Consider the following 11,434-nt stretch of genomic DNA (forward strand, 5'->3'; position numbering starts at 1 on the left):
AATAAAAAAAAAAAAAAAAAAAAGATTTGCTAACTGGTTGTTACTTGGAAACTAGTTTTATGTGAATTTCACGTTCCACTAGACAGGTGCCGGCACTACGGGGTCAATCCACTCTCAGAACCAGGCCCAGGTGTTCAAACCCTGTCCCCGCTTCTTGGAGAAGACTGACACCACTTGCCATACGGCGTAGCTGGTCGTTTATTTGGTACGTCCATTGCTTGGTGTTTCCGTCGCTTAGCGACATTACCTAGCAAACTCGCGAAGCTCCCCCCCCCGGCTACTACAGCCGTAAGCTCTAGGACCTGCCAGATCCACGAGCTGACCAGTAAATGATCATTTTGGGGACTTTAGAACCACCAGGTTCGTTATTTGCCATACCCCCGTGGCCGAGATTGCCTAAGTACAGATCCTAGCCAGTAGTTTCAGAGAGTTCTCTGCATCAACCTCCCTCCGAAGGGGTGTTGCTTGGAAAGAATGAACTAATTTCTTTCACACTGAGATGTTTTCATACATTTGCTTTTCAGGGATACATAAAATTTACAAAATTTGCTTTGGCTGCTGCCCGCCAGATGAGTCACACCAAGCATTTCCCCGCTGGTTTCATTTATGGTAGCTGTTTACGTGAGTTAAATATTTAATTTAATAAAACCGTACAGGAATTAAAATGATTAATTTTAAATGTAGTAAAATTTACCCTATGTTATGTATCTTAGGTAAAAAAAAGTAAGCGCAAGAATTGTATTTAGAATTTAAAATGATTAAAAAAAAGTATTTTAAAACGAATCTATCGATGTTAATTTAATTATTTTTTTATTATATTATGAATTTTTCGACATCCGGTACACAAATCTGCGAACTGTTATTTGCGGACACTGCAGAACGAATATTCGGATAAAACTAAAACGTAAAATACAAATTAACCAGCACCTAAGTAAGCTCTGCCTCGGGCTTTTAAGCATTCACAAAGCAAATGCGGCTTTCCGAAGCTAAAGAAGATAAATCATTTAAAAGAGACGTAGACAGAGTAACATATCACCAAAGCTTTCGAAAACTCTTTTTCAAACTGAAGATCTCTACGGTTATTTATATTTTAACTAATTTGTATTCTAATGGGAGTTGACGAAAGTAGAAGTGAAAGTATAGACTAACTAATAAGATAACTGGGTTCATCAGCGTAAAACTTTATAGTCTTTCCCCACAGAATTCAAAGAATTCAAAAATACAGGCCTTTATATCCTTGATAGGGAATTTAAAAATCTACGTAGAGCCAAAATCATACGGCTGTCTATCTTATAGAGGTGTCCATCTGATACTGCGAAGTGTCACATATTCATAACTATATATTTGTCCAATTGAATAAAAGAAATATATAATTCTAATTTTGATAAAAGTAATCCACTTCAGTATGTTAAATGTTAATTCACATCAAGAGTTAGAAATATATAATTAACCGCAAGCATTTTACATTTTTAAACATCTGAGCCTCCAGTGGGCCATGAAATTCCTTCGCACTTTGTATCTATCCCTTTGCTATTCAAAATACTCTGCTCTTTTTTATTTCCCTGTACGAACTAAAGGAAGTATTGTAACGGCGAAAAATTTCAGATATCGTATTTAATATCCATTTGGACCACTCTCGAATTCTATTTAAAAGTGCCTTGAGTGACAATATCCATTTGGACCACTCTCGAATTCTATTTAAAAGTGCCTTGAGTGACAGGCTGTAATACTGCCAGAATAAAAGGCTCTTTTTTCCAAACGGATTACAAAGTGGATTTAAAATGGATTCAGAGGACAGTTTGCTCTGGACGTCTGTATGCACGTACATATGTATAAATCTCGCATAACTCAAAAACGAGTAGCCTCAGAAAGTTGAAAATTTGCGTATTGGACTACTATAGCATGTAGCTGTGCACCTCCCTTTTCGGTTGCAATCAGCCGCTTTAACTATATATATACATACATATATATCCACATTTTGTTATCCGTCTTAGTGAGGTCAGTTTTTTATTCTTATATGTTGGTAAAATGTGCATTTTTTACTGTAAAAGCGATTGAATTACGTTGTTCTTAGTTGTGGTTTTTTTATGCCTTTAATTTATCTGCATGCAGTAGTTATAGAATTATCAACAACTTAAAAGTGTAAGTGGTGCAGCTAACACTACCGAAACCGCCATTTTCTTATATTTGAAACTCTTAGTAGAATAATGACCTTATGTATCTGCACCTTAGCCAAAAGGGACCAAAAGTAAACTTTGAGTTTTGTGCACCGGAAAGATTTCTTTCCCACTGATTAAATTGCTTTTTTTTTGCATAGAAGGTCGAATTTTAATTTTAAAAATTGTTTTTTTTTTAAATCGGTTTAAATGTATTTGGTTTTTTATGTTTTTCTCTATTTCATACGTTGGAAGATAACTAAGATAAGGTAAGGTAAGTTGCTGTATTTCTGCTTTGCCCCGATGTGAGAACTGAATTAATTGAATGAGAAATATATCTATAATAAAATTCGAGGAAATAAGTTTAAATGAAATGCAGTGAAAAAATGTGTAAAATTTAATAAGCCATATAAGGAAGTAATGCTGTGTCTACATCAGATTCCTTTTGTTTTGCCATACTACTAGACGAATTTCATGAAAACAAAGAGTAAAATGGACAAAGTAGCTACCAATGTAGTATAAATGCAGTTTGTCAAGAGCGAATGTAATATACACTGCTCTCAAAAGTTAAGGAACAGCATATTTTTTGTGTCTAATTTGAGAATGAAGCAACATAGAAACAAGAAATTTACAGGACATGCTTACTAAATAATTCTTTAACGAATGCGACATAGAATGTTTCTAAAGCTCAACACAATCATGAATTACAAAAAAAAAAAAAATCACTCTTAGCAGAGAAATACAGTCTTTGAGACCCAGTATATCACAGTTTTTGAAGAAACAATGAAGTGGTAATATTGCAAAAATAGGTTCTAATAAGAAATGTGTCCATTCCTAGTTCGAATATATTGGTGGCAGCGACGTTCCATGCTGTTCATTTGTAGAGACATTAGGATATTTGGAAGCAGCAGCCATGAAAAATGAGCAACGCCTTCACCGAGACTCGAACCTCGAGCCTCTCGAATATGCGTCGAGCGTGCTGACCACTACACCACGAAGGCACGCAAAGAAGGCGGGAGAAATACCTTATAAATTAAGTTGTCGAATGGAATGGGAAGCAACGACCAGACACGGAGTAATCCTTGTTCATGCGAATCTAATGACCTTGTAGTAGGACTTAAAACAATAATCTCTCTCCCAAGGCATCCGTGATCCTCAAAATATTCTTCAGCAGTTCGAGCTCGATGCAGTCGCGCATTGTCGTCCATCATAAGAAATCCATAACGAATAGCGGCGGCATATGGCAGACATACTGGTCAAGGATCTCGTCTCGATATCTTACACCGTTCAAAGTTCCTCTATGGAACACATGCAGGTCAGTGTGGCCACCGAGAAAGATCCCAGCCAAAACCATTACTCCATCACCTCTGTAACTGTGTCTTACCAGATACAGCCAATCCACAATGTGGGATTGGTTATATCTGGTGCGTTGTTCCCTCCAGGTCAGCTGACGACCTGAATCACTCTCAAGTGTGAACCTGGACTCGTCTGGGAAGAGAACAGGCGCTTATTGTTGACTGGTCCAACAGACGTGTTCTGTTGTCCAACATAAACTGGCACCTTTGTGTCTTCAGGTCGAGGGGACACAAGCAACTGGTCGTCTTGCATACAGTCCTGTATTGTGCAGGCCACTGTAGTAGCTGAGATTGTTATTCCTGTTGTCAATAACTGATCTGCTATGAGCTGAGGCCCAATAATGTTATTCTTCCTTCGAGCCGAAAGAGTTAAATAGCGGTGTCCCGTAGGGGTTGTAACTCTAGATCTGCCTAGAACATGTCTCCTAGACACAGAACCCTCGTATTCAAACTAATTCCATAGTCGGTGGACCACATCACAAGAGACATTCAGACATCTAGCAGAATCAGCTTTTGATATCCCCATTTCCCTCCATCCGATCGCCTGCCACCTCAACGAATTGGGCAAACGACTTCTCCTTGACATTGATAGACTCTCCCGGATATTATCTACGAAACTGTAATAACAACTGAAGATTAACCCTCGTGAACAAAAATTACAATTTTCTCATTTGTTTTCCAACTCTTACATAAGTATTCTTTTCTATAAAATAAAAGTAGTAGCTATTGTTTTTGCATATATTTTATTAAACTTCGTTAATGTCATGCATATGAACTATGAATTTAAACGTTACTGACATTTTTCTAATTGTGAACTTTGAAAAACATACAGTTCCGTAACTTTTGGAAGGCAGTGGTGTATTTGAGCACTCTGAGGAAAGTATTCTAAATGACAACAAAAAGCATGCTAAATTGCGTGCCAAAGGAAATATACTTTTCTAAACCTACTAAAATGACTAACCATAAAACTAGATTATTTTATGCACATTTACAAATATGTAAATATTAATAACTAGTTTTTATACTTCGAGCATAAATAAATCAAAATTTCTAGAAATATTATCGGTGGTAAAAGTACTGGCAAACGCCCAAATAGATAAAGATAATACATTATGTTTTCTAATTTTTTTAGAATACTTAGAAACGCGGTTTATTATAGCAAGAACCTATTCATCTAATTTGTATTACTTTCGAAAACCTTTTAATAGAGTTGCCAGCGCGAACTAAACGGTATTACAAAAATTCGACAATAGTAGTATAGGCAAAATATCGAGCATTGTTGTCAGAAATTCAGATTAGCATAAGAGTGGGAATTCTTTCCTAAGCAAGCAAATGGGATTAGAAGAATTGGAAGCATTAATCTTCAAATACGTTTTGGCACATTCGTTTAAAACTTATCGACATTCTGAAGTTTCTTATTCGGCAAACATTGTCTTTTCCCTAAGTAGAGAATTATCGTCTCAAACCCGAAAACCTCGAACGCCATTTTCAGTTACATCTCAATTTCCGATCGTCTGCTTACAATTCTAAAGGCAGCCGTTTTAACTTGCTGCTCATTTCACGCTACAATAATTAAATATCGCTGATGACATAGACTCCAAAGACGATTTGCATATTCTATTAACCGAATCAAGTTCTCTGGGAAGATTCTTTCTGGATTCTGGTATCAAAATGTCAAAGATAGAGTTGCAGTTTTTATTTTATTTCCTTTTCGGATATTTTTTCTAGAGTTCGTATATCTTCTTATATATTTATATTAAGACGTTTCTTTCTGTTTTCCTCTCTCCCCTATATATATATATATATATATATATATATATATATATATATATATAATTTAATTTTTTCGTTAGGTATTGAGGTTTGAGCCAATTTAATTATTTGGCGAGTAGTTAAAGAAGGTGATTCCCCCCTCTAACCGAAATAATTGAATTTTCGCTTTTGTTTAAATAAAGGCGTAGGAGCACTGTGAAAATATTTATGGATTAGTTGTGTTTCTTCAGTTTTTCGGGTGATATGAGCCCGTGTGAAGAGAAGTGACATGATTTCGAAGATGAATGTATTTGAAGATGTATAACTTTCAAGCAACAAGCAAGCTTCTATAATCATCTTAACAAATATTAAAAACAGAATGTTTTTACATCCTTGTACAAAGTAAAAGAAGTATTGTAACCGCGAAAAATTTCGGGTATAATATTTGGACGAAAATTTCCATTTTCACCGCTATCGAATGTAATTTAACGATGCTTTTGCATGACATCTGTACGTAAGGACAGAGTAAAGGATTCGTTTTCCCCAAACGAATTAAAAAAGGAATTTAAAATCATTTCAGAAGAGATCTTTTTCCCTGACGTACATATGAATGTATCTCGCGTAACTCAAAACGAGTAGCCTCAGAACGTTGAAATTTTGTATATAGAACTGTTATAACATGTAGTTGTGCACTTTTCTTTTCTTTTCTTTTCTTTTTTTTTTTTTTTTGGTTGCAATTAGCGGCACCAAATATATATATATATATATATGAAATGTAATTTCTCATACATTATTTGTTTTGTGCAGCCGGGGCAACAGGATTGAGACAAATTTTGGAATATAAAGTGGTAGGTTTATTTTAGCATCCATCTCACAAGCGTTCTCCTCGTACCTTGAGCAGAAGCCCAATTTATACATATGTGTGCGTCACGAGGCTCACCCAATCAGCGATATTAATTGAAATCACGAGGTGACGCTATCTTCTCATCAGGAGTGTTCTTAAGGACTTTATGTAATATGACAGATTTAGGAGTTTGGCGATTTGGCGGGCGCCAACAGGTTAATATATTTTATACTAAAGAAAGGATTTCGCCAAAATTTAGGAACGGGGATGCAATTTAGGTAGAGAATCGCCAACACATTATTAAGGAATATTAATAGAATTTAATTTAATCAATTGATTTAAAAATATCATTACATATATATATATATATATACGCATTCTGTCACTCGGCTTAGTGAGCTCAGTTTTTTTTATTCTTTTATGCTGGCCAATTGAGCATTTTTTACTGTGAAAGTGATTGAACTATATTGTTCTTATGTTCAGGTTAAGTTTTTTATGCTTTGAGTTAATCTGCATGCAATAGTTGTAGAATTATAAACAATTTAAAAGTTGTTTAAGTGCCACTAAGCCTAACAGAGCAGCCATATTTATTTACTTTTGAAATTTGTTTGCATTTGAACAGAATACTGAATTAAGTCCTTCTGCACCTTCGGTGTCGTTTTGCCGAGTGGGACCAAAGTAAACTTTTAGATTTGTGCACCAAAAAATCTGCCTTTTCGCCTGCTGGCGGAATTGCTTGTTTTTGCTCAGAAACTGGAAGTTTAATTGTAAAATTTGTTTTTAATTGTTTTAATTGTATTTGTTTGTCTGTATTTTTCATAACATATTTATCTATGTTCTTCAATTTTTAATGAAGATATTTCGTGTTTTTATGCATTAGTGCCGTGCCGCGAAATGAGAACAGGATTAATTGAATAAGAAATATGAACTGGATTCACTCTAATGAAATTGGAGGAAATAAGTTAAATAAATGGAATGCAGCAAAAATGTATATAATTTACTAGGCCGTACTAGGAAATGATGTGGTGTTCACATCAACTTTTTTGTTTTTAATTTGTTAAGATGATTCGATTAAACTGTCTTACTAAAAGGCAATTTATTGAATTTCAATTTAAGATTCTTGCTCCAATACCTTGTTTTTTTGCAACTTTAGTACTTTTATTACATTATTAAAATCAATAAAATTAAAATAAAATAGCTTGAATAAGTTCTATAATTAAATATCAGTTTTTTCATTAAATCATATAAATTATGGATACTGTCACTTTTTAAAAAATTTAACATCTTCTCAGCATATCTTCATAAATAAACACCAACGCTTTTATGTTCATTGAATGAAAAATTAACTTTTTTATTGTATTGCAAGCTAGAAAATATAATTTGACATTTTCTATATATATTGCAAAATAATAATAGCGTATTTTAATAACAAAACAAAATCTCATCAGCGTGAATAATCCTGTTATTAGAGAAACTCCTAAAACATCAAACGAGTCAAGATTGTAATAAGAAATGTGTAATATTATGTAAGATAAAGCAAAAATAAAATAAGCATCAAATTTAAAGAAAATATGAATCCATAAAATTAGCTAAGAAAAAGTATTTCCCAAGAATCAGACAGAAAAATACAATTTTTAAAGAAATTGGTTAGATATAACTTTCATTTTATGACGATTAGAGCAATGAATGAACTCAGAACATAAAAAAAAAAAAAAAAAAAAAAAAAAAAAAAAAAAATTTGGCGGTTATTTTGAATAAGCAGAAAAAAAAATAGAAATTTGTGTAAAAATTATTCAGAATCTTACTAATCAATTATCTAGCGAAACAGCATGATGTCTAACTAAAGCTCTAGCGAAACAGCATGATGTCTAACTAAAGCTCTAGCGAAACAGCATGATGTCGCAAATGTAGCGTAGTTTTGTATAACGAATATTTCAGTAGAAATCATATGAATCTCTAGTGATCGTATTAGAAAGGGCTTATGATATTGTAATATATTTAAGGATTAATAATACTGATAATATTAACTATAAGAATGCTATTATTAATTGTAGAATTGCGTTTTAATCATAAATGCGCTATTAGAATACTTTCCTCTGCGATATTATCACATTTCAACACTGAAATTCCCTCTTTGAATTTCTTTTGAATATATGAAAAAACAAAATCTGAAAGCTTTCCGATTTTACATTACGCCCAAAGGGGCGTTTTTGTAACGTTTTGTGGGTTACCTTTATTTATTAAATATCATGTTTTTCGCAGTTAAGCCATAAAATTCAGTTCAACAGCAATATCGCAAAATAATTTCAAAATGAGCCTATCTTTAGAATTTCCGATACACAGTCTCGCGCGCTGGAGATTAAAATGTTTTTTGTTTTCGTACAATATTGCCATGGCTCGCTTTGAAATCGTTGAGCTTCTTAATTAAAAATTCGTTAAAGGTTTACAAAATATCAAATAAATAATAAAACAAATTCCAAATTTTGGTTTCCAGGTGATAATATTCGGTGCAAACATACTTTATTAAAAATTTGATGGCTCTAGGTACCGTCGTTTTAATGCTTCATTATTTAATATCTTTAAATATAACACAGGGCTGTAATATTTAGTGTCAACAGTTTGAAAAGTGAACCGACATTTAAAGTTTTCAAAGCAAAATGCCAAAATAAAGTTAATAGCCCTTCTGGGCTAACGACGTTTGGGCCAAATATTCAATAAAATTCTCTCCCACGCAATATATTTATGTACTATCCAGGATTCGAGTCCATGCGAGAGCATGACACATTTCGATATCTTTGGCTGCATAATAACCTAATGACTCTGAAGATACATAAAGTAGATTTAGTGTACTTTATTAAAGTATGTTGCAAAGTTAAAGGTAAAAGTTATTCGAAATGTGTTTTAAGTCGCTCCGCTCAGATGGTATACTGGTTAGGGGGCCGAATACGATACCGAAGGGCCCGGGTTCGAATTCCGGAGATGGGCATGGTTGTAACTGTAGGTCTCCTTCATAGGAGGTAAAGGTGGCAACCTATTAGGTACCTGTACAATAAAATGGCTACCACTTCCGGCCTTAGGAGTGGGCAATGCAGAAAAAAGGCAAAATATTTATCGCTGTTCAGAAAAAAAAAATGTTTTATGTCGCTTAGGTTAATACACATATTTGAAATGCAAAATTCAGTATACATTTATAGACTGAAAACTGATTAGAAAAGATTATCAATACCTTCGAGAATCGACTGTTTGCTTATCCTTGAGCTTAGATTCGTTCTCTTGAAAGACTGGCAGTAACTGGCAGAATTGAAAATTCCCTGTCCTGAAGGATAATTAATGGTGTAGTATCATTACATAGTGTGATGTGAAAAAAATGGAAAGGATAAGCGGATGTTTCTATTGATGATTTACTGTATCTGTAGAATGTGCTTCTACCTTCAAACTTATATAAGCATTCTAATTACATTTAAAACCAAATTTATTTGAATGATAAATGACTCATCTCGTATTTCCCGGTTGAACAATTAAATATTAATCTGAAACTTTTGCCCATCACGTTGGGGGCAAGAAGGTAACTGTAAACATATTTTATTAACTTCACCTGTTTTTATTCCCTTGTTCTTTTTAGGAACACCAACAAATTTGTGCAAGGCTGAACGTGTTTACCGAGGCTAGCAATAAACATCCATCCTACGGGGACACGCGATTCTAAATATTTAATGTTTTCTCCCAGATTCGCTTTGCTTTAATGAAAGATGGTGAGGTTACAACACGTGCCACAAGCAATGCTAAATTAAAGAAAACACCACGACGCTTCTGATTCGTCTGAACTAAAATTCTTTGGCTTTGTTCCCTCGCTTATAATGTTTTATTTTAAATTGACCATTTAAATTGAAGTGGTAATAGCTCCTTATATTGACTGATAACTTGATAACGCATTATATACTGAACTTTCAGCAACAGTAATGTTTTCAGATACACATACCTTTCTACAGGACAGTAGAGATTATACATATGTAACTGTGCTAATTACTTTTATGTTACATTCTGTAATATATTACCGCAACCGGGAAAAATATTTATACTCAAAAGGTGCACTGCGAAAAAAAAAATGGAACAGTTCTCTGCCTCCCGTTCTCCTGGGCTAATTGACAAAATTCAAATTGCGTTTTTCATGTCTCGAAAACGTGACTTAGGATATGTATTAGATTTATATACAGCGTTGTTCTAATATAGGTATTTTGACACTTTGACACAAAATCGGACTTTTTCTGAAATGACATGCCACCTTTTTTTTTTCTTCATATTTCGATTCTAGCACTCAAATTATGTGAAAATGCCAAGTTTATGTAAAAATCGCAAGAGTGGTTCTTAAATTAGTTCTCAAAATTTTAGCTCCTCAGTGTTAATTGAATTTTATATGTATTTATTAATATCTCTTTTTTTATTAATTTTACTTAACTTACTTGATTCCTTCTTCTAGAATTTGAAACTTAGGCTTAATCCAAATATAAATCGCGCATTTTTATGATTTATTTTTTAAATTTGTGTTTTCAAACATTTTTATAAATTTTTCGAGGAAAATATTGTATTATAACTTACAAAAGTTTTAACATCGTCTTAAAATAGATGTATTTCAAGGCACATCTGCAAAAAATTGGAAGTTTTTATTCACCATTTTCTAAGATATACAGGAATTTATATATTAGAGCGTTTTGAAACTTGACATCTTTTTTTTTTTTTTTTTTGAGCGATAATAATGCCAAAAGATAATACGCACTTTGTTACAATTATTTGAAAGTGTGAGCGATGACTTTTCTTTCCGCTTTTCTACTGTAAAAAATAGAAAAGGAAAATGGGTTGCCATAAATTAAGAAGTTCGCCAAGTTTATGTAAATTATTCTTCGTCAAGTAAATTATTCTTCGTGAAAACTGAAAAAAAAAAATACTCCTAGATAAATTTTTGAATTTTTCCGTTATTTTCGAACCGAATTTTACAAAATTTAATATTTAGGCATAATTTGAGTTGTAGAATCGAAACATGAAAAAAAGAAACGGAATGTCTTTTCAGAAAAAGTCCAGTTTTGTGTCAAAATGCCTATGTCAAAATGATGCTATATATAACTCTAATATATATTATAGGGCACGCTTTCGAGACATAAAAAACGGAGTTTGAATTTCGTCAACTGGCCCAGTAGAATAGGAGACATAGAATTGTACTTTTGTTTCGAAGTGTACATTAGTCCTGAATGAGATATTAGTATCGAAACGGCATTTTGAGGAGAAATATTTCAAATGCGTCATATCTCTTTTCGGATTGTTGCCACCAAATA

At 33.3% G+C, this 11,434-nt stretch overlaps 1 non-coding gene across 1 annotated transcript; it reads right to left on the bottom strand.

The window, feature by feature from the left end:
• Window positions 1-3,084: 3,084 nt before the first annotated feature.
• TRNAM-CAU (transfer RNA methionine (anticodon CAU)) lies at window positions 3,085-3,157 on the bottom strand. The gene has a single exon. It is a non-coding gene; the product is annotated as a tRNA-Met (tRNA).
• Between the last annotated feature and the right edge of the window lie 8,277 nt (window positions 3,158-11,434).

Source organism: Stegodyphus dumicola, chromosome 6 (genome assembly GCF_044657685.1).
Source record: "Stegodyphus dumicola isolate Sdum_Otavi_A_Nest chromosome 6, ASM4465768v1".
NCBI lineage: Eukaryota > Metazoa > Arthropoda > Arachnida > Araneae > Eresidae > Stegodyphus > Stegodyphus dumicola.